This window comes from Ixodes scapularis, unplaced genomic scaffold (genome assembly GCF_016920785.2).
Source record: "Ixodes scapularis isolate PalLabHiFi unplaced genomic scaffold, ASM1692078v2 ptg000320l_1___fragment_1__unscaffolded, whole genome shotgun sequence".
Classification (NCBI taxonomy): Eukaryota; Metazoa; Arthropoda; class Arachnida; order Ixodida; family Ixodidae; genus Ixodes; species Ixodes scapularis.
Genome location: NW_024609961.1, coordinates 245085 through 267655, shown reverse-complemented (window position 1 = coordinate 267655; position 22571 = coordinate 245085). Strand labels below are relative to the sequence as shown.

The window sequence follows — 22571 nt, the reverse complement described above, 5'->3', positions numbered from 1 at the left end:
GCGTAGACCATAAAGGCAGTAATGAAAAAGTTATGGGACATATTTTCGGTTAATTACCCAACAATCTCTTATGGCTATCCGCCACACTAAGAAAGTACAGCGAAGGCAGCATCTACTGCACAGTGAGCCGAGCTTTTTAAATTCCATTCGCCATTGAAAAAAGTCACCCTCTGTGTCCTTTAGGTTCAAAAACCATAGAACAGTAAGGAAGTTTAGCAACACTTACATCTTAGTTTAAGAAGATTTGCTTGAAGGCATGAGGCTCCTTTACGTTGCAGCAGAGGAACTGGAGGGCTGCCACTGCCTGGTTGTCTGAAAAGCAAATTGAAAGTACATGACTGTGGTTATGTCCAAAGCACAATTTAATCAATATGTGGTCATTCTTGCAACTGTCATCTGCTAGGGCATAGTCGTGAATAACTACTGTACCCATACATATATAGGGAGTTCCAATACTGGAGAAGTCAAAACATGAAACACTTGAACTAGAAGAAAATTGTGCATTCGGGATAGTATTACAAACAATAGCAGATGTCAGGGCATGAGGGTAAAGTGATAATTACCAACATAACTATAAGTTAGTTATTTAGGTAGAAACGGTGATTGTTATATGGCCACTAACAGCAGTGAAACAATTTATTAATCCATTTACCCAATGAAGTAGCTCTCTCTCAATTTACACTTATGCCCTTGTGTCTCCTGTAGCTGGCAACATTTTTTAGAAATAATTTCCTTAATTAAACCGTCCTTAATTCCTTAATTAAACCTGGGACATGTCATCTCCCAGGCTGGCCTGGCCCCGGCACCCCGCAAGATTGAGGCCGTGCTCAAGGCGCCGAAGCCCAAGAGCAAGAAGGAGCTTCAGAGCTACCTCGGCATAATCAACTTCTACAGGAGGTTCCTGCCCAACCTGTCGACGCATCTGGAGCCGCTGCATCGCCTGCCTCGTGATGGTCAGCAGTGGGCCTGGGAGAAGGAGCAGGACTTGGCCTTCCAGCACAGTAAGGAGTTGGTTATCAAGGCTCCAGTGCTGGTGCACTTCGATCCGGCCAAGCCTGTGGTCCTCACCGTAGATGCGTCGCCGTACGGGGTAGGAGCCGTCCTGTTGCACCGGGGTCAGAATGGTCAGGAACGCCTTGTGGCGTTTGCTTCTTGTCGACGTCATGCGGCAGAGCAACACTACAGCCAGCTCAACAGGGAAGGCCAGGCGCTCATCTTCGAAATCGAGCGCTTCCACCAGTATCTGTGGGGCCGGAAATTCGAGGCAGTCACGGACCACAAGCCGCTGCTGGTGCCTGACAAGGCAGTGCCAGTGCAAGCCTTGCCTCGCGTGGTACGCTGGGCCTTGACGCTGGCGGCCTACAACTACAGGCTGGTCTGCCGCCCTGGGAAGGACCTGGGACCGGCCGACGCCCTGAGCCACCTGTCCGTGCTGGAGGTGCCTGCTGCTGTTCCAGAGCCAGCTGATGTTTTCCTGCTGAAGCGGGCCTACTCGGGGGTTCTCACCAGGACTGCGGTGGCACAGGCAACCAGCCGGGACCCGGTCCTGTCGCAGGTGGTCAAGGCGGTGTCCCGAGGGGAGGAGCTGTGTCACCAGGCGTACAGTCAGAAGGCCGCCGAGCTGAGCTTGGAGCAGAGCTGCCTGCTGTGGGGTTCCAGGGTGGTGATTCCACAAAGTCTCCGGGCCAAGGTCCTGCAGTTGCTGCATGCGGGGTATCCTGGCATGGAAAAGACAAAGATGGTGGCACGGTCGCACGTTTGGTGGCCTGGCCTGGACCATGACATCGCGCACCAGGTGCAAGGCTGCCAGGTCAGCCAGGAGAATCGGCGAGCCTCGCGCCACGTGGAGATCACCCCCTGGCCGTTCCCCCAGAGGCACTGGTCCCGCCTGCATGTTGATTTTGCGGGACCCTTCAATGGCCTTGCACGTCTGGTGGTAGTGGACGCCTTCTCCAAGTGGGAGGAGGCACTGCCAGTCACTACTCCATCGGCAAGTGCGACCATTGCGGCGCTGCGGCAGGTCTTCGCGGCGCAGGGATTGCCGGACATTATTGTGTGCGACAATGGTCCCGTTTTCGCCAGCGCCGAGTACCTGGACTCGCTGCAGAAGAATGGAATCCGCCGGATGCCGGTTCCACCGTACCACCCGGCTTCCAATGGTGCAGCCGAGCGGGTGGTACAGACCATCAAGAACAAGCTTAAAGGGGCCCTGCAATGGCTTTTTGACTGGTTTTAATTTTCACCGAACCTGAGCGCACTGAACGTAGTTACTTAATCAAACTTTTCTTTTCTCAAATTTTGCTTTATTTTAAAAGTTATAGGCGAATTAGAATTACAAAAACAAGCAAAAAAGAACCTCCTTCATGACGTCGTAGGTCCTGGCTTGAGTGGCCGTGAACTAGAGGAGGGGTAGTGAGCTCATCGAGCGTTCAGGGTTGCCGCACTCCGGGTCGACGGCTCGAGAGGGCGCCACTGAAGCATGTGTTGGATAGGCTCTATGAAGCGGGCGGCCGGGGTGGCTCGAATTGCATTTGCTGCACGATTAAGGACTATTTCGGCATAACATTTTATTGGCCACAAACGAAAGCAAACACGAGGTAAAGATCAGTTCAGAACGGAAGCCACTTCGCGCTGCCATGCCGCCAAATGGCCAAATCGCCAGCAGGGCCCGCGCCGAAGGCCTTCGGAACGCTCGGAACCGGTCGGATCGTCAAGCCGGTATACGACCGCAGCACCGCCGCGTACATCCGGGACTTTTCTACGCTGGCCGTTCGTCGTAGCCTCATCCCACTAGTTCTTTCTAGTATGCGCCGTTTTTTCCACCGCTTGGTGGCGGGTATGTGGACGGGTCTTTTCTTGTTTCCATACTTTATAAACTGCATTTGTTTCTTTTCTGATCAAAAATACTGAACAAAAACTCCTTTCATAAATAACTGAAACGGTTCGCGGCCACTTATATTTTGCATTTCGACTACGAAAAAGCTTTTAGCAGCTTTGACCAGTAGAAAGCCTAGGACCAAAGACGTCACATTTTGCGCGCTTTCGGTACCGCGGGTCGCCCTCGTCGGTGGAGGTGGTTTCCACGTCGTCCGGTTAAAATATGGCGCGCTGATATTTAATTAGTCTCTCCGTGCCCGCTGGCTTGTCCGAACCACCCAAGAGACGTGGAAACCGCAAAAAAGGTAAACGCTTAAATATGATTGCAGGGCCCCTTTAAGAAGAGCCAGCCCGGGGATTTCCGGACGCAGGTGGCCCGGGTACTGTTCCAGTACCGGACCACACCCCATGAGGTCACTGGCCGTGCCCCCTACGAGCTTCTGCTGGGTCGGATGGTCAAGACACCCTTGGACGTCTTGCATCCAGACCTCCGGTCCACGGCGCTCCTGACTGACTGCTGACCGAGGGTGCTGTCCCGGGCCTTTGCCGGAGCCGGGAGCGTCGGTCTACGCCAGGAACTTCCGTCCTGGCCCACCCTGGTCTCCTGGACATGTGGTTTCTCCAGCGAGTGCCTCGTTGCTACTCGTCCGCATTCCCGACCGGCCACCTGGCACCGGCACGCCGACCATGTCTGGCCTCGCTCCGGGACCTGGCTTGCACCCTCGGCCGTCTCTTCGGAGGACCAGCCCGCATGGCGACCAACGACAGCACCAGTCTCGGCCAGTGGAGCGCCACCCACCACGGAGGCGACTAGCGTCGCCAGTCCTGTGGCACCAGTTGGTCCGGTTCCACTCCCAAATCCGGTCCCTGCGGCTCCACCGGATGGAGCGCGACCGGTTCAGGCAATGCCCAGCGTTGCCACACCTGGCCCGTCGACACCAGTGACCAGGCGGAGTACACGGCAGCGATGCCACCTGACCGTTACTCGCCGGGGTAACCTTCATCGTCGACCAGCCAGGACTTTGCACGACCAGACGCCGAGTTGGTGTCGGCGTGTGCTTTTTGTATTTATTTTGTTTTTAAAAACACAACCTGGGGGGGGGGAGGAGTGTAACAACTATGTAGCACCCCCTCCAAGCTCGGCAGGCAACATTGGTCACCGCGCCAATAAACACCGTAGAGCGTATGCCGCTCCGGTCAGTCATCGTCCACCCTCACAACCAGGCTGCGTGTTGTCTTTTCTCGGCGGGTGCTTCCGCCCCCTCGTACCATGTTCTAGAAGGATCGTGACAGAAATTGATTGCCTTTTAAAGAACATGAAATATTCACTGACCAAAGAAATAAGTAATCTATAAGCAATCACGTTTTGCTACCTGAATGAAATATGAGAGTAGGTTATCCTTCAACTCGCCACCTAATAATTGACGGATATACCAGATATTTTACCCGTTTACTTCTCTGTCGCAAACCTATCTTGATGCACCTTACAAAACTAGAAAGGTACTTGCTGAACCATCAAGCGTGTGAAAATTGCTCCAGGCATGCACCAGGTGATGCTGAAATCAGGATTCAGTCAAACATTTGTGTTGCTCAGTTAACATGATTAGCCGCTGTTCCTGAAGCCATGCATATGCAAGCAGGAACACATGAGCTCATGCCAGGTTATTAAATTTCATAGCAAGGCAATGTTCCTAAAGTATCAAGAGGTAACTCACCTGCTGCAGGAACTTTGACGTGAGGCACTTGTGCAGCCAGCCCTGAGAGCAATGCAGAGTAAATGCAGGATAGGGTTCCATATAGAAAAGCTAGATACGCACACAGCCAACTTACCTGCCATAGCACTGCTTGACCGGGGAACGTGTGGAACGACTCCTTTGTTGGCTGTAAATATATGCAGTGCATTTAGGTTGGTTTGTTTCAGATGTAAAAGGCTGCATGATTGTCGGCTCACATTTCATTTCCTGGGGATGAGGTACAAGCAGCCCTGGGTGTGCTATAAATTCAAAAAATAACATTTGACATTCACAGAGATTCATACATTCAACGAACTTGCGTCCTGCTGTGGGTGCTGCCTTGGATGTAGGAGCTTGGCATAGTTTCACAGCTTAACAGGGTTCAGCGAGCCCTTCAGTCTCTGGTACTGTATTAAAAGAAACAGCATCAAGAATGTGAGCCAAGTGATTGTTTCCCAACCTTGGAATCGCCATCACATAGTAGATCAGCAATAAATTTCTTGGAAACCTTACAAACGACCCCCATCGAAGTACAAGATTAGTTAATTTAAACACCATGTAGGTGGGCGTGACTTTGAATGAGGTGGCAGACTCTTTCACAAAAGCCCGACTGCTTTGCAAGCTTGCACACTGCGCATTACAGCAGCGCTTCACCGCTTTGCACCAGTGTTGTAGAAGCAGCAGCTGATATGTGAAAGCAGCTAGGTTAGCTTACAGGCTCGGAACATTTTGAGGCTAGCTCTCTAAAGCCATCAAAGCCAGTGTCACATCTCTAGAACATCAAGCAGCGTTATCGGTCGTTAGGTTTTCCAGGATGATAGGTTTTCTCTCCCCCGGTCTTGTAAGCTTTTGTAAACAATGCAACAAATCTGACTAATCAAATCTAATGATTGCAAATCTACCAACTAAACAACCCCTAAACTATAAACAGAATATCTGTACATACTCAGACTACCATGGTCCACGGCTGGAACTTGGCTCCTACTCTGGAGCTCTTCCACTGTTTAAATAAGTTTCATTCGTTTAATGAGCATAATAAGAATCGATCATGTTTCTATTGCATAGAATAGGTGCAGACCAGCCACGTTACCCGGGAGTGTCCCCCCAAACAAAAAGATTGTAGATAGAAACTTTCCTGTAATACACCAACTTCCAAAACGAAATAGGCAATAAAAAAAAAAAAAAATTGTAAAGGTTTTCCACTCGCACCTAAAGATCTTGGATCCCAGGGGTACCTGCTGTGCACGGACTTGCTCTTGCAGGAACTTGTCCTCCTGCAGTTCCTTGCTTTGGGACTTCCAGAACTTTGCCTTTTTGCGTGCTTCCTGGAGCTCATTGCTGGAAACCAGCGAGTCATCCGAGCTTGACGTGCTGGTGGAAGCAGGCTGCCTTTTGATCTAAACATAATTTTGGAGCATAAAAGTGTATGGTAATGCCAGACCTCTAGGATTGGAGAGGATAACAAGAATTTTAGTCATTCCAAATGTTTTGCTCTTTGGTGAAAAGTCGAGGCTGACGTAAATGACAAACGTCGACAAGGAAAGAGAAGAAGAATGTCTCAAAACGAGACATTCTCCAGTCGTCATCTGTCGTTTACCTCAGTCTTGGGTTTTCACCAAAATGTTTAATATACACCAGCTCACTTCCACCCTTACATTCTGTCCCAAATGCACAATTGCATCATACTCACGGTAACTCGAACGGTGTTCGCATTTTTTTCGTGGGCCTGGCTCAGCTGGTTATGAAGGATCGCCTCGTAGCTGTCTCTCTTGACAGCCGCCTGAGTTTTTTTTTCATCTTTTTTGCTACTTATGAGCGAAATTGATGCAAATAAGTGTTCACTTGGTGTTTGCCGCAGTGACACCAAATATAGCACATATACTACAAACTGTGGAGGCTACGGCTTTCGCGACCCAATAAGGGCGTCGGAGCAAGGCACGTGGCACCAAGTCGCAGGAGCGTGTGTATCACCGAGCCAAATGCGAGGCCCAGAAGATGACGAAATGCTGTACTAGGGAAAAAATAGTCAGAGTGCGGGCGAGCTGGTGTAAGTTGAACATGATTGTAAACCTGAGACTGGGGCAGAAAAGAGAACACAACAGAAAGTAGTAAAAGAGGAGGCAACGTCTCAGACGTTGCCTCCTTTTTTACTACACCACAGAAGGTAGTAAAACTTATAGTGCCTTCATGTGCACTTCGCATAGAGTGATGCCAACTGCCTGTTTCCCTTTCCCACACCCTCTTCCACCGCCATTTTGTTCCTCTCGTTTCCCCCAGAGCCGTATATGTAGAGAGTTTGGCCATTCGTTGGGAAGTATAGGAGACAAATGCGGAGGCGCCATTGGCTGAAAGCGGGCTGGGCGTGTTCCAGGGCGTCTTCAGAAATTCGAATGTGACCAACCAGAAGCCGGAAATAATACCCTGGCGGTGGTCGCGAAAAACAAACCTGATAACTGCATTGGAGTAACTCTCGATGGCTGAAAATATGGTACACGTGATGTTTCAATCACACTCATCTAAAATGATGGTGGAAGAGTGCGACTAGCGGAAAGATCGACATAATCCTTACGCCAAACGCCGAGCGCCGAGCCCTTGGTGAAATCATCAGTTTTCCGGCTATGGCAATCGGAGTGGAGTCTGGAATGCGAAAACAAACTTCACAGGATTAAACCAGCTCTTGGTATATGGGAGAGTGCATCCCACAAAACCCGCCGCCTTGAAGTTCTTTTGTGTCGTCTTAGAATTGGACACTCCTATCTCACCCACAAACATCTGCTGAGGGGGGAAGCCCCACCCCTGTGTGATGAATGTGGGGAGCGTTTGACAATTTTACACATTTTGTGGCTGTGCCCAGGGCTTGAGCAAGAACGACGTACACATTTCCCCGAGTTTTTTTTCCCACCAGATTCCTTTTCACCCAGCGCTGCTAATTGGCGAGACTCCTATAGTACCATTTGATCGTATCATAAATTACTTAAGAAAAACCGGCTTCCTACTAGAGTTGTAATTTTAACTCTATGAATTTTAACCTTGTCATATGAACCTCTTTTCTATAATTCATATAAAAAAGACCTGAGTATGTCCCAACTAAACAAGCTTGGCACAGTATGGCCATAGTAGCTTTGCGCCATAAAGCCCGTAATCAATCAATCAATCTTTCTGCATGATCATGATGAAACAACACGTGCACCCTATTTTCAACCACAAAGAGTTAGTACACTTCACTCTTACGCACTTATTAAAACCATATACGAACATAGACCTGCGATGATCGATCGGCTCAGAACTGTTTCTCGCTACCACCGCTAGGGGATTCTTTTCGGCTTCTGGTTGGTCAAGAGAGCATGCCAAGCCCTCTTTCCGAGTCTGCCACACGCCCTGGTTCTGCCCGCGCCTCCCATTGACCAAACTCTCTACATATACGGCTCTGGTTTCCCCGTGCGCCGGAAAGTGGCCTTTGTGTCCATCGGTAATCCCATCAGAGGGGGAAAATGCTAATCCTCCCTCCGTGGGTTCCACAACGCTGCTCCGAACTTCTGAGATAAGGTGCTTGTTTCCGGGAGGGTTATAAGCCCCACGGATTATCGCCGAGGAACAAAATGGCTGCTGGTTTGTCGGCGAGTGGTATTACAAAGGGTGGCATCACCCTAGCAAAGCGCACATGAAGGCTCCCTATAGTCGGTTACAAGTCAAGAAGGTAGGAGAAGCTCCTCCCACAAGTGTGATGCGCCCGTTTCAAATCTCTCCGCAGTCGAAAGAAGAGTTCACTGGAAACGCTCCTTGTTCCGCTTCAATGGATTCCCACTTGTCTACGATCCCACTTTTTAAGAAAGCGACCTTTGTATTCATCGGAGAGGGAACCGAGCCCCTGAAAGCAGCCTTTGTATCCATCGGGGGGGAAGCTAATCCCCGAAAGTCGTATTTGTTTCCGTCGGTGGGGGAGAACTCTAATCTCCCTCTCGTGGCTTCCACAATGCTAGGTGAAAGTAGAAAGATAAAGCAAATATGTACAGAAAGGCAAGACCCTCCTCGCGCGTTGGCCGCGACGTCACGGAAACGGTGGGACGCTATTGGATGCGGAGGTGGCGGAGGAATATCTGATTCCCTTTGAGGGGCATTTGCCGCTACCTTCTTAACCTGTAACTGACTATAGTAAAACTACCTTCTGTTGTAAAACAGAAGGTGGTAGTAAAACTAACTCAACAGAAGGTAGTAAAAGAGGAGGCAACGTCTGAGACGTTGCCTCCTCTTTTACTACCTTCTGTTGTGTTCTCTTTTCTGCCCCAGTCTCAGGTTTACAATCATGTTCTGTATGAGGGGTAGGGGGAGAGAAGGCCCCAGCAATATGAAAGATTTCGGCCTCCCCCGCTGGCTATGTGCCTGAACCATCCGTTTTATACGAGTTTCGCTTCGTGCGTATAGCTCTACTCAAATCGGAAAGTGAAATGAGGTTGGGGATATTACTTTCTTTCGTTTTTGGGTAGACGTCTCCGTCTCGTCCTTTGAGCTCACCTCTGCGGCCGTTAAAGGAGCTGTGCAACAATTTCAGGGTTTTGCTTAAATAATTGTGGAAGTTGATGCCTGACACTTCTGAACTGAACTACATAAAACAGATTTTGCCTGAATACCCTAGTTTTATTTTTAAAAATGAAAAAAGGTCCAGGTTTTTGCCGCCTCTCAACTTGCGCATCGTCTTCCGGGTCACGTGCGCAGTGACGTCGATGGAGCAGGCGCGGGGTTCCGGTAAAGTTCTCTCTCTAGAGCCATCAGTGGGCAGCGAGAACTCATCCGCTCGCGATCGCGTCACCACGTGCTGGCGGGCGCAGCGCGAACAATATGGTGAAAGGAGGAAAGTCTCATCCGGGTCCGGCCATACCACTGACCTGAGTGACAACTGCTGGATCGCGCTTCCCCGCTTGTTCGCTGCAGCGCGAGTGAAGCCACCGGATGGCAACTTTACTGGGATACGATTTGCGGTTTTGCTAGCCTTTTGCTGCGGTTTGCCAACGTGCTGTAGACACGTTTTCTACTCGTTCGTCGTCATTCGCCGAAGAAGGTTTTTAAGACTCAGCGCACCGTTGAGACTTGCCGTTGTGAACACGTCGAAAATTTTACGAAAGCGCAGTACCGCAGGAAAAAGGCATAACTCGTCGAAAGCAAGTTTCGCCGGTCTGGCAGCGTGTTCAAAGCTTCCTTGGCACGCCGAAGTGCCGTGTCTCTGTGCCTTCTCACGCTTGGATACCGACCAAGAAACGACGCCATGTGAATGTGTTTTGCGAGTGCAATGTGCGTGAAGCCGTATGTGCCTCTGGATCAGCGTCTTACTTTACTCTGACGACTGTATACTTGCGGCACTCGCGGTCCAGAAACGAGCTTATTCTAGCGTCCAATAGCGATGGAATAGGGCGGAAGGTACGTGTTTTTTTTTTCGTCCTGAGACGATTTACAGAATGCTGCGCAAAACAGCTCCTCATCACTGATCAGTGCTGGCTCATTATCAAACTACTTTATTGCACTTGACGTTTGAGTGCGGCTCGCCTAATTCTGATTGGTCAACAGATTGCACACGACCATATGGTCCGCGCTTCAAAGATTTTAATTCTCACCGTCTTGTACTTTTGCCTTCGAAAACCCTCCTTACTCCACAGCTCTGCTCTATTCGTGCTTCCATGTGATCCATTAGAGTAGATTTGGAACATACCCATGGTTACTAGTGCATAAGAACACGCACAGATCCCCCCCCCCCCCCCCCCCCCGCTTTATTGATAGCAACTCACCGAAACGCTGGACGATCCTGAACTCCGTGGCCGATATATATATAGATGATCTAAAGGCACCTACGCGCGACAGACGTTCAGAACTTTGGTGCGGCGTCAATTCTTGATTGGTATCCAAGCCTGGAAAGACACAAAGATTCAGCACTCGGCGTGCCAAGGAAGCTTTGATCATGCCGCGAGACCGGCGACACTTGCTTTCGATGAGTTGTACCTTTAGATACGTACGGCTTCACGCACATTGCACTCGCAAAACACATCCACACGGCGTCGATTCTTCGTCGGTATCCAAGCGTGTGAAGGCACAGAGACACGGCACTTTGGCGTGCCAAGGAAGCTTTGAACACGCCGCCAGACCGGCGAGACTTGCTTTCGACGAGTTGTGCCTTTTTCCTGCAACACTGCACTTTCGTAAAATTTTCTACGTCTTCACAACAGAAAGTATCACGCCTCACACAGGATCTTAAAGAACTTCTTCGGCGAATGACGACGAACGAGTAGAAAACGTGTTTACAGCCGCTGGAAAACCGCAGCAAAACGCTGGCAAAACCGCATATCGTATCCCAGTCAGGTTGCGTCCGGTGGCTTCACTTGAGGGAGCGGTAAGCGCGATCCAGCAATTGTCATTGAGATCAGTGGGCCATACCCTTCCGGCCCTGTCCCCATTTCGGCTTCTGGCGGCTGTTCGTGGTAGCAGATAGAGCTGACGGTTTTGTGGACCTAGGATAGATGGCTCCACTAAAACTTCGTATAATAAAAGTTTTGTCGATGATACCAGGTTTTTCACGCATTTATATTTTTGTTGAAACGACAAGATTTATAGAAAAGTTACCTTTTATCGAGCAGGTATTCGCACAACTTGCTATCTTTCTACAAGACCTCCCATTGATGTCATGCCGCGTGTTTCTCATGGCCGCCGCTCGCGGCTGCAGGTCGGGGAATATTCAAATGTTTGCCTTGCTATTACGTGGCGGAATCGCAACATTTCGATAAAAGGAGGTGTGTTTTCTGTCATTTGTGACAAAGTGAACAATGTCAAAAGTAGAAGATGCCAATTCTTTCAACGTTAAAATCGTTGCATGTTTAATCTTGGCACTGGGACCCTCTTAGGGCATTCGCGCACTTCTTCGGTATCTCCAAAATTGACAGGGCGAAAATGCAAGCACCAAAGAGGCCTAATCGCGGCCTATAACGAGTGCTTACCGCCGAGCATAAGAATTACGCATCCGAGTGTTGTTGATGTTGTTTTTTGGCATGTTTTTTTTTTCTTTGTCGCTCATGTAACTGCGGCACCACAGACCTCCTGGTATGGGCCCCTCGCCTTGTGTGGTGTCGCAACTCTTTCCGAGTTGAATAAATATTAATAATATTATTATCATCGACGTGTATCACACGGCGGTGCTTGTCCAGGTCATTCACAAACCGAACCAGTGCGTACATGACGGTTCTCGATCCTTATCCAAAAAAAAACGTAAAATGACTATATGAAGAAACAAGTACAAGAACCGCTGAACACAATATTTAGGAAGTCGAAAGAACAAATACAGACAACGACCGTAACACAACAGGAAAACACAAAAAGTGCAGCGAGTTCGGTCGAATCGAGAAGCGAGCTCCGCTCCACCGTCCACAAAGGCTCAAGTACTCAGGGTTGCCAGCTGCTAAACTATTTTCTTCTCCTAACCTCAGAGCGTTTCCCCGTCCCACGTCGGCTGCGTATTTTCGGCCCCGATTTGAAGCGCAGGGGGCGTGGTCAGTGTTCGTGCGTATAGCGCACGAACACTGACTTTAGTGTTCGTGCGTATAGGGCGTGCTTCGCTTGCTTTCCAAAGTGACGAACACGCACATGCTGGGCTGTGAAGATCGCACGCTGGTCGAGCGGCTCACCAGCCATTTCGGCCACTCTCAACTAGCGCCCCAAAACGTTCGCTTAGGTTAGCCAAAGGCTCACATACTGGCAAACGTGATGTCGACCTTGCCTTACGAGGAAGGCACCCCCCGTGTCCTACATAAATTGTTCTACTCACTAGCTTCCCAACGAACAAAAACACGTGCGGAAGGTGTTAGTCTCCAAAAATAGCAAAACATTAAAACGCACCAAAAATGGCAACGACCCATGAGGTGCCCCGTCTAGACTGGGCATCCCTCCATAGATCCCCTCCAGAGGGTGTCGGTGGCTTCTTCGCACGCGAAAACAAACAACTCGCCATAGTCATCAGGTGGGCTTGCGAAAATCGAAAAAAAAGCCATAGAAAATCGTTCAAATTCGTGACACCCGTCCGCGAGTTGCTTGTCACAAAACGGTTTGAAAGATACAGCAACTTGGGCAGCAATCGCCGGGAGTCTGCCGCTTGCAAATGGCCGAAGCAGTTTGGCGCGAAGTTTACGAGGCCGCCCATGCGGAGGCGACATGAACCATGTTAAAAGACCATTCGCGTCCTATGTAAACGAATTTAAGAAGTTATTGAGACCAAGCACCTTTGTTTTGGCGCGGGTAAAACATTTTGCTTGTATAATAAAATGTGACTAGATCTTGGTAGCGCTTTGAGTTCCGGCGGAAAAACGCGGTTCTAAAGACCACGTGGCGATACTTTGTCTAGTACTGTGTCTAGTAGTATGCTTGCACGGACAATGTATCTTACACACGTTTACAAGAAATATTTGAATCGTATGGCTGCACAAACATAATAATTGTACCAACTAGAATTACTTCGACAACAGAAACCACTCCTGATTTTTGTATAACAAATCTTCCTTCTGATGATTTGAGATCAGGTACATTAATGTACGATCTAAGTGACCACTTACCAATATACTGTCTTCTACCTTGTAAGCAGCCACGCGGCTATAAACAAGAAGCATTAGTTAAAGATTGTTCTAAACGAAAGATTCAGCGGTTTAGGACTTTATCTCGTGTCAAGATTGGAGTATTGCTTTGAGAGAAAACGATGCAGACAGGGCATATGACGTTTTTCTATCCCATTTTATTTCCGTGTATAACACACGTTTTCCCTTTGTCATGTTTCCGAGGTCGAACATTCATATGTCACGAGAGAACATGTTTATTGATACTCAGTCGTTACGCCATCTTGCCGGCGTCCTTGTGCCCGCGCTGCCTCTGCTTGCTGCCCCGTGCGCCGGTGAGGTGGCGCCCTCTGTTGAGAACGCGCCACAACAGTTCGCCGTACACGACACCTCCCCCTCCTGAGAAGCGAGTCTTTGGCTCAACTAGAGGCTGAGACGTTCTGGTGGTCTCACGGCTCGACCGCTGCGGGTGACTTGCCTGGCCTCTTCTGGGCAGGGCGGTTTTCTATTGTTAGGAAGATTTCCCTGAGGCACATCGTGCAGGTGCTTTCTGGTACGTCGGACATTCCCAGCGGCTGTCTGGACGATGTACAGGGTGGGGCCGTAAAAACTTTCACATTTGGCACGCCCAGCAAAAATCGGATTTCAAACATACATACCTGAAATTGGGCACACGAACGTCGTTTATTCCAAAGTTTTTTGCCTATTTTTTTCAGATGTCAACTCTGGAGTAGCGAATTATTAGAAAGATAACAAAAATGGCAGACGTGCATTTCCTATGGCCTATAGACCTTTTCATTTCAGTAGTTGCCTGACCGGTGGGTAGAGGGCGCTGGCGCACTCGGCGCCATTAGGTTGCTTCAATTCGGTCGGTTTCGGTTTCAACGTACACACGATTGTGATGCTGTTTCATGCCCCTTTCGATTAATTTTGCGATATGAATTTCTTTCTAGTAGCACACAGCGAATGAAACAATAGTACTGAGCCACTTGGCAAACCACGAAGTGGTTTCGAGCCTAAATTGCGATCTTTTTTTACGAACACTATATGCGTCTGATTCCGTCCATCATTAATTTCGGCCAGGTTCGGCGGTGAAACAACTGCGCTGATGAGCAGGGAGGAGTACCATAGTCCACGTCCGTACCCGCGGACACTAATTTCAAGAAGAAAAAAAAATAAAGAGCAGGACAAGCTCCGCCTGCACCGTGCGCTCGTTGCCTGCCGCCGTGCTTTGGCTGTGCGTGCACCGAGCGGTACGGAAGTAGATAGCTCGCGCTCAAGTTAGATATTGAACTGATCATCTTATATTGCAACAGACTATATTGCATGAGTGCTTAGTGAAAAAATCAGGTCGACAACATGATTAACAATCTGCTGAATCACCAAGAACAGATGAACTGACAAGTTTACTGTTCGATGTTTGGTTTCCGTACACCAACCTTTTCTAACTTCGAGACTGGAAATGTCTTTTATAATGACTAGACAAGTTTTATATAATCACGTAGATAATATAAAAAAAGTAATATTGTTTCGGCCTGTTTTATTTAAAAAAATTAGGCGCTCGACAAATATTTTGATAGACCAGCCTATCCTGACTAGAAAATTTCTTTAACTAAAGTACTCGTTTACAGCATTTCAAAATATTGGCCTTATGAAATAAACTTTTCGTCATATGGACATTTGCTTACGACGTTCTCAAGGTATGAGAATGGTAAGATAAGTGAATGCCAGGCTTCAAATAAAGTCTGATATTCATCTTCCGTAAAATTTGCCGAATGAAATTGAAGAGCGCAAAAGAAATGATCTCCGATAAGTTTGGCTGAAGTCGAACGCCAGGCACCACCCAATGGACCTGTGCAGAAAGCTGTTCACTGATTTGAAACGATGCTCTTTGCACATTTTGACGTCGCCATCTACTGAAAGTAACTCCCTATGCGCCGTCGACAACCGGCTGCACTCCGGTGATTTTCATGCAGGATTCTTTTCGGCGTCACATTTTATGAATCATAGGCACTATCAAGCTGTCTGGGGTAGTTTCTTACGCGGGGAGTTCAATTATTTGTGTTGAAATAAATTAATTGAAATTGCATGGTTATATTAAAAATTACTAACGCAACTGAAAACTATGGACATGGGACCAAGCACGATATACAATTCCGTGGAATTCATAAATAAACCGATAAAGCGAATGCTTATATCACACACGCGATTAAGAACGTAAAACAGATATAGGTGTGATTTTGCGAACAAACAAGTTGCCTAAAGTTAAGGTACCATTATTTTTAGCATAAAAAATTATTCAAACTAAATGTTTGTTCCCGCGCCCTGTCCACTAGTTCCCTAGTGTAATCAAAAGAAACTGTTTTCGATCTGTTGGAACTACAAAACACCATTTTTTCAGGAAAAACACGTGGCTAATTACGCTGGGTGGTTTTGTTTTCTTCCTTGAGACCAATGCGCACTCATATATATATATATAATAACACTGGGCTTCCTATTTCAAATGTTCCGCCCTTATTAGTAACCAAACTTCAGTTCTCATAAGTTATTGGTATTTGAACCCTCGAGGCTCTCTTCAAGTCATATATGTATTTAATGTGCGCAAGTGCTAACGCTGATTCCTGTTCCTATAAAACGTTTTCACACGTACCCCGCACGCCGACGGTAAAAAATATTCAAAACGTGTTACAAAATCAACTACAGAAGTTGCACGCATAATGATGTAATGCAACTGCATAGTAAGTATAAGTATCGGACGACACTTTACGGAGTAAGGTAAGAGACGCGGTGAAACGCGACGAAAAGCACGCATTTAACGCATCCGCCAAGGCGCGGACGGGAGAGCGGAGCAACAAGTTGAAGCAACCTAATGGCGGCCGCATCACGTGATTCCAAGATGGCAGCGCCCATGCGGCGGAGGGTGAAAAGGTCTATACCCGCCCGTTCGCCGTCTGCTATCTGGTTCGCGACGCCGGTCCCAGGTGGCGCAGTGAACGCAAAAAACGCGGGAAACGCCGCACGAAAGGCTGGTGTTGAACGAGATAATCGCGATAAAAAGTGATTGGAACGAAATATATGAACGATCGATGAAATTACCTGTTTCAAGTCAAGTTCTGACAGATCGTCATGCAAGCAAGAAGACACCATGATGCGACGAGATAATTTAATTTACTGCTGCTCGTCTTGTTGACAATTGCGGGTCGCTCTCGAAGACAGCAAGCACCGCTTCAATGAGCTCCTTATTTTTCAGCAGGCTCTCACGTTCACTGACTGGATTCTTCTTTTTAAAGTCTTCTCCACTCACAAAACGATCCGCCCAACTCAAAACAGTCGGGCGTGAAGGCGGGCGTTTATGAAATGCAGTGCGAAGTTTTCGTGGTGCTGTGGCCCACCGAGTTCCGCTCCACGTACCACTTGACTGCCTGGGCACACTCACTTGTTGAGTATTGCGGCATCGCTGCAGTTATTATCAAAATATTTTGATAATAACTGCAGAAGATAGTGCAACAAAAACAATAAATAGGAACAATCAAGATGCCTCAGCAGCGGCACTCTTTATTCCAAAGTTGAGCTTTCACTGGGAACGAACCCGTCAACAGATAAGCAGACGACAAAGGAAGACACACGTTCGTCTGGTTTAGAACATATTTTTTATTAAACGAGGGCGTCCGCCAGTTTCTAAATTTCAAGTAAAAGGGCATAATCGTTCACATATTTCGGTAAAATCACTTTTTATCGCGATTATCTCGCCCGACACCAGCCTTTCGTGCGGCGTTTCCCGCGTTTTTGCGTTCAGTGCGCCATCTGGGAGCGGCGTCACAAATTAGATAGCAGACGGCGAACGGGCGGGTATAGGCCATAGGAAATGCACGTCTGCCATTTTTGTTATCTTTCTAATAATTCGCTACACCAGAGTTGGCGTCTGAAAAAAATAGGCAAAAAACTTTGGAATAAACGACGTTCGCGTGCCCAATTTCAGGTATGTACATTTGAAATTCGTTTTTTGCTAGGCGTGCCAAATGCGAAAGCTTTTACGGCCGCACCCTGTATGATCTCGGTGTATCTGCTGGTCCAACAACGGTTCCTTGTTGTTGGGTGCCTTGCCTGACGTAGACCACCGTACCTTGATGGAGGGCTCTCTTTCTTGCGTCCTGTGTCGTATATTGTAGTTTTCCGCCTCCCTCTCCCGAATGGCCTTGTTTCGTTGTCGATACGTGGATCGATACATCCACTTTGGTTGCAATGCCTCAGGTATGGTAGGAACATTTATCTTTAGCTTGCGGCCCATGAGAAGTTCGGCAGGGGAGTAGCCCTCAGGGCCTGGCGTTGCTCGGTGTGCCAGAAGGCCTTCAATGACCCTGTCAGATTTTCGCAGAATGTTTTTGGCCGTCTGGACCGCTCTCTCAGCCTCACCATTGCTCTGGGCATAGTGTGGGCTAGATGTCACATGTTCTACGTCCCAGCCACTCAGAAATTGTGCGAACTCGAGTGAGTTATACTGTGGGCCGTTGTCCGACCTAATGATATCTGGAATGCCATAGCGAGCGAACAGGTCTTCCAGAAAATGGACAACATGCTTCGTCAGTGTCCCGTGCAGCTCTTCAAGTTCAAAAAACTTTGAGTAGTAGTCGACGGCTACGATGTAGTTTCTTCCTTTGAAATAAAACAAATCGGTGCCGACCACTTGCCAAGGACGTTCTGGGAGAGGAGTTTGAAGCAGATGCTCGGTTGGTGCTTGGCGGTGCCTCTCGCAGGCTGGGCATCTGCTCACGAATACCTCGATGTCTTGGCTGATCGCTGGCCACCATGTAGACTCGCGTGCTCTCGCTCGACACCTGACAATACCTTGGTGTCTCGTGTGAAGTCTTTCCAGTACTTCCTGGCGTAGACTTGGAGAAAAGACGAGTCTTGTTCCCCTGAGCAGGAGTCCATGTACAACTGACAGTTCGTCGGCGACACTTGCATACTTGCGCACTTCTGGTGTCAACGTCTCCGTTTTGGGCCATTTTGTTGCACAATAGTGCATGACGAGTGACGTCGTCTTGTCTTTTTGCAGCTCGGCTCTAGTTTTGTTTAGCATGTCAGTCGAGGCTGGCAGTTGCTCGATCGTCAGTAGTTCATACTCTTCGATCGCTGACGCGAGGTTTTCATCTAGGCACTGTAGTGGCTTTCGCGACAACACGTCAGCAGTGTGCATGTCCTTTCCTGGAATGTGCACAATCGTGAAGTCGTATTCGAGCACACGCATGCGAAAACGCTGAAGTCGTGGTGTCATTTCGTCAATGCTCTTCGTCGAAAACAAAGGCACCAATGGCTTGTGGTCAGTCTCAATCACGAAGTGCAGTCCGAGCACATACATCCTGAAATGCTCGCACGCCCACGTTGCAGCGAGGGCCTCCTTTTCTACTTGAGCATACCTTTGCTCTTTTGGTGACATAGCCCTGGAGGCATATGCCACTGGCTGTCGCTTCCCCTCGTCATCGGTTTGGAGGAGTACGGCTCCTAAGCCATATGATGAAGCGTCTGCTGATAGTGTCAAAGGCTTCTGAGGGTCGTAGTAGCACAGGACAGGAGTTGTCGTCAGGTCAGCCTTGATCTCGTCGAACGCTCTTTGCTGAGGTTGGTGCCAACACCAACTCGTCTCGTTGAGCAGCAGCTCTCGTAGCGGCTTCTTCTCGGCTAGTCCTGGAAGAAATTTGGCCATCTGATTCACCATGCCCAGGAAGGGTCTCAGCTCAGTCGTGTTCCCCGGTGGTGACATCTTTCTGATGGCTTCTGTTTTCTCCGGGTCTGCAGCGATACCGTTACTGTCCAGCACGTGTCCAAGGAACTTGATTTTCGTTTTCCGAAATTCACACTTGCGTGAATTTAACGTCATTCCAGCTTCCTTGAGGCGCTGGAGCACTGCTAGAAGTTTAGCATCATGATCAGCTCGATCTCTCCCAAACACGACAATGTCGTCTTGGTGGCATGCTTGCCCAGGCAGTCCTTCGAGGATGCGGAGCATTTCCCTCTGGAAGAGCTCCGGAGCTGTTGCGATGCCGAAGGGCAGCCGCAGGAACTGAAATCTTCCAAATGGCGTAATGAAAGTGGTCAAGTCTTGTGATTCTGGTGCAAGGGGTGTCTGCCAATAGCCAGCGTTGGCATCGAGCTTACTGAAGAGCTTCGCATTTGCCAACTTTGCCAGGTTTTCCTCCACTGTTGGCATGATGACTCTCTCCCGAATCACTTTCTGGTTTAGCTGTCCGTAGTCGACACATATTCTGATCTCATCATTCTTTTTCTTTGCAATGACCATAGGCGCACACCAGGGCGTTGCATGGTCAACTTGCCTGATGACTCCCAGTTTCTCCATGCTTTCGAGTTCGGCTTTGACTTTAGGCAGGAGTGGAACAGGTACTCGTCGGGGTGCTGCCACTGCATAAGGTGTAGCATTGGTTTGGAGCGTCACCCTGTAAGCTGTCTTCATTTCACCCAGACCCGTGAACAGTGAGCTGAACTCTGGTCTCGCCTCGGGAGACTTGCCTTTTTGAGTCGGGTTATCCTGTGTTTTTGTTTCCACTGTCTCTAAGTGTGCCAGAACGTTAAGAGCTCGTATAGCTGGTCGTCCCAACAGTGCAGTCTGTAGCCCTTCCACTATAAAGACTTGTTGGTATGTTGACCTGCCTTGCCATGAAATGGTTGCATCAAACATTCCCTTCGCCTTGATGGGTGTTCGGCCAGGTCCAAAAAGTCTCTTGTTTGGTGTCTTTGGTTTCTCCATGCAGTTGTTGTCGTGCTGGGACGGAGGAATAACACTGACGTCTGCTCCTGTATCGACTTTGAAGTGCACTGGACGTCCTTCCACCGTTGCTGTGATGAACCATGGCTCTTGGTTTTCTTTGTCACAGAGCTCACCGAGGAACACGGCCTCCGCAATTGCAGTTCCTTTTCTTGTGGTGAATGGCCTCTGCTGTGGTTCTCCTCCCGAGTGTTGACGTCCTGACAAAGATACAGTGGCGTAATGCCCGGTCTTCCTGCAGTTGTGGCACTGCTTTCCAGCCGCAGGGCATTGTTTCTTTGAGTGTTGTTGAGCGCTGCCACACCACTTGCAAGAGGTTTGTACCGTCGGATGTCTGACTGGTGCCTTGCCTCCTTTTCGTGGCCCATTTCCGTGGTTCAGGCGTCCTTTTTGCCCTCGCAGCTCGTCTACCGCAGCACCTTGTTCAAGTTTATCGCGCAGCTCGTTCTGTTGTTTTTTTACGATTTCCGAGTTACGTGCTTTCTTTGTGGCGGTCTGTAACGTGAGCTTGGGATCTAGCTGTAACTTCTCGCTTAATCCCACGTCTAAAAGTCCCACAACCAACCGGTCGCGGATGAGGTCTTCCTTCAGCCGACCGTATTCGCACGTGTCGGCGAGCTTGTGGAGATCCGTGATGAACACCTCGACGGACTCGTTCGCTTCTTGCTTACGGCGGTTAAACTTTGCTCTCTCGAATATTATGTTCGTGCAGGGGATGAAGTGTTCCTCGAACTTGCCTTTCACTGTTGTGTAGTCGGCGAGGTCGGCGTCGGTCAGTTGCAATGACCCTAAGATGTCTTCGGCTCCCTTGCCCATCGCGTACAGAAAAGTGTTCACCTGTGTTTCCGCGTCGCGGAGGTGAAGGCCCGACACGACACGGTAGCGCTCCCAACGTGCACTCCACCGTTTCCAGTCACTTGGGTCGCGAAAGTCCAACTTTTCTGGAAGTTCGATGGCGAACGGGTTGAAGAAGTTCCCGCCATTTTGCTGCTGCGTTGCCGCTGCCCTTTGTGTGGCAACGTTTCCTTCTTCGCCCGGCATGTTGAGTAGTTGGTGGGCGCTCACCGGTCTCTGGACGGCGTCTACTTGTTCTTGAGGTTAGTCGTTTCTTTCTTTTACCGCTGCCACCATGTCATGTTTCCGAGGTCGAACATTCATATGTCACGAGAGAATATGTTTATTGATACTCAGTCGTTACGCCATCTTGCCAGCGTCCTTGTGCCCGCGCTGCCTCTGCTTGCTGCCCCGTGCGCCGGTGAGGTGGCGCCCTCTGTTGAGAACGCGCCACAACAGTTCGCCGTACACGACACCCTTAAAGGTGGGAAAAAAACATAAGAAAACTCGTAAGCCATGGATATCTAGCGAATTATATCAAAGGATTAAAAACCGAAACAAGCTGTATCAGGTATTTTTAAGAACAAAGAGTGAAAATCACCTTTGCATATTTAAAGAAGTACGAAATAAACTAAACACTGATATTAGAAAAGCAAAATGTGAATAGTACATGCAAAAGCTTTCGGAAGTTATGGGGAATCCCCGCTTGATGTGGAAAACAGTAAATGAGTTAACTTCTAAAAACTTCTAGCCAAAAAAGTGCCATTTTACGATAAGGCGCTATCGGAAGAACAGATAGCAAATCGGTTTAACGCCCACTTTGTTACTGCTGGTGCTCCTTTAAATGACCGCGTAGATATACCATGTGAACAGTTCATAAGGACAAATTGCCTACATTCCCTCTTCTTATATCCGACTGATCAGTGTGAAATTATAGACCTAAATAGGGCACTAAAAGATGACTGCGCATCCGGTACTGATGACATCAAGCCTAGACCTTTAAAGGCCGTTTGTGAAGAAATCAGCTTTCCACCCCCCGCAGGGGGCACCTGTGAAAGCAGGTGTTTGGAGAGTGGCGTCTCCACGGACGCCGAGCTCCGCAGGGGGCACCTGCACCTTAGGTGCTAGGTGCTTGGTGAGTAGCGTCACCACGGACCCCAGCCACGTGGGCCACCATACCCGCACGCAGGGGGCACCTACTTTTGTAGGTGCTTGGTGAGTGGCGTCACTACGAACCTTGAGCCATGTGGGTTCGCCCACCCACGTCTGGCTGTGCGTGGCGTACCCGTGTCCGGGGAAAAGGGGACCCTGGTGGTTGAGCTGAGCCCGGGGTATGTTTGGACCCTTCGGGGCCCCCCGGGCGAGGCAATACACCGCTTCGACCCCTGCTTCTCGTAGACGGGTGTCCTGGCTTGGCCCGACCAGGATGATTCAGTCAGTCGCCTCTTCTACCCTCTTCTTCCTTCTTTCACTTTTCCTTCCACCTCTTTCTCTTTTCTTCTGCACTCTCTTCCTTCCTTGTTCACCTTCTTAGGCGGCAAGGGCTAACCTTGAGTGGAAACAGGTCCTGTCCCTGCATCCACACTCGGTTATAGTGCCCGGGCAGCACTGGTAGAGTAATTGTGTCAGCCAAGCCTTTCTTGTTATGGCACATTACCTACCCCCTCGTTGGGCTCCGTGGTGGGCGGTGCACCCGGGCACTGAAACTCCTTCCCATCTATATGGGTTCTCAAACTAAAAAACCTCCTGATGGGGCCCTGAAAGGGA

General features: G+C 49.0%; 1 long non-coding RNA gene and 1 pseudogene across 2 annotated transcripts; both read right to left on the bottom strand.

Moving 5' to 3' along the window:
• Positions 1-4592: 4592 nt before the first annotated feature.
• Positions 4593-5709, bottom strand: LOC121834056. 2 transcript variants are annotated; one of them, XR_006077036.1, is made up of 4 exons: positions 5557-5709; positions 4829-5017; positions 4708-4758; positions 4593-4634 (listed from the first exon to the last, which is right to left on the bottom strand). It is a non-coding gene; the product is annotated as an uncharacterized LOC121834056 (long non-coding RNA). The 2 variants fall into 2 exon arrangements; XR_006077035.1 differs by having other exon boundaries at positions 4829-5709.
• Positions 5710-13446: 7737 nt separating this feature from the next.
• On the bottom strand, positions 13447-17455 carry LOC120842789 (annotated as a pseudogene).
• Positions 17456-22571: the final 5116 nt, after the last annotated feature.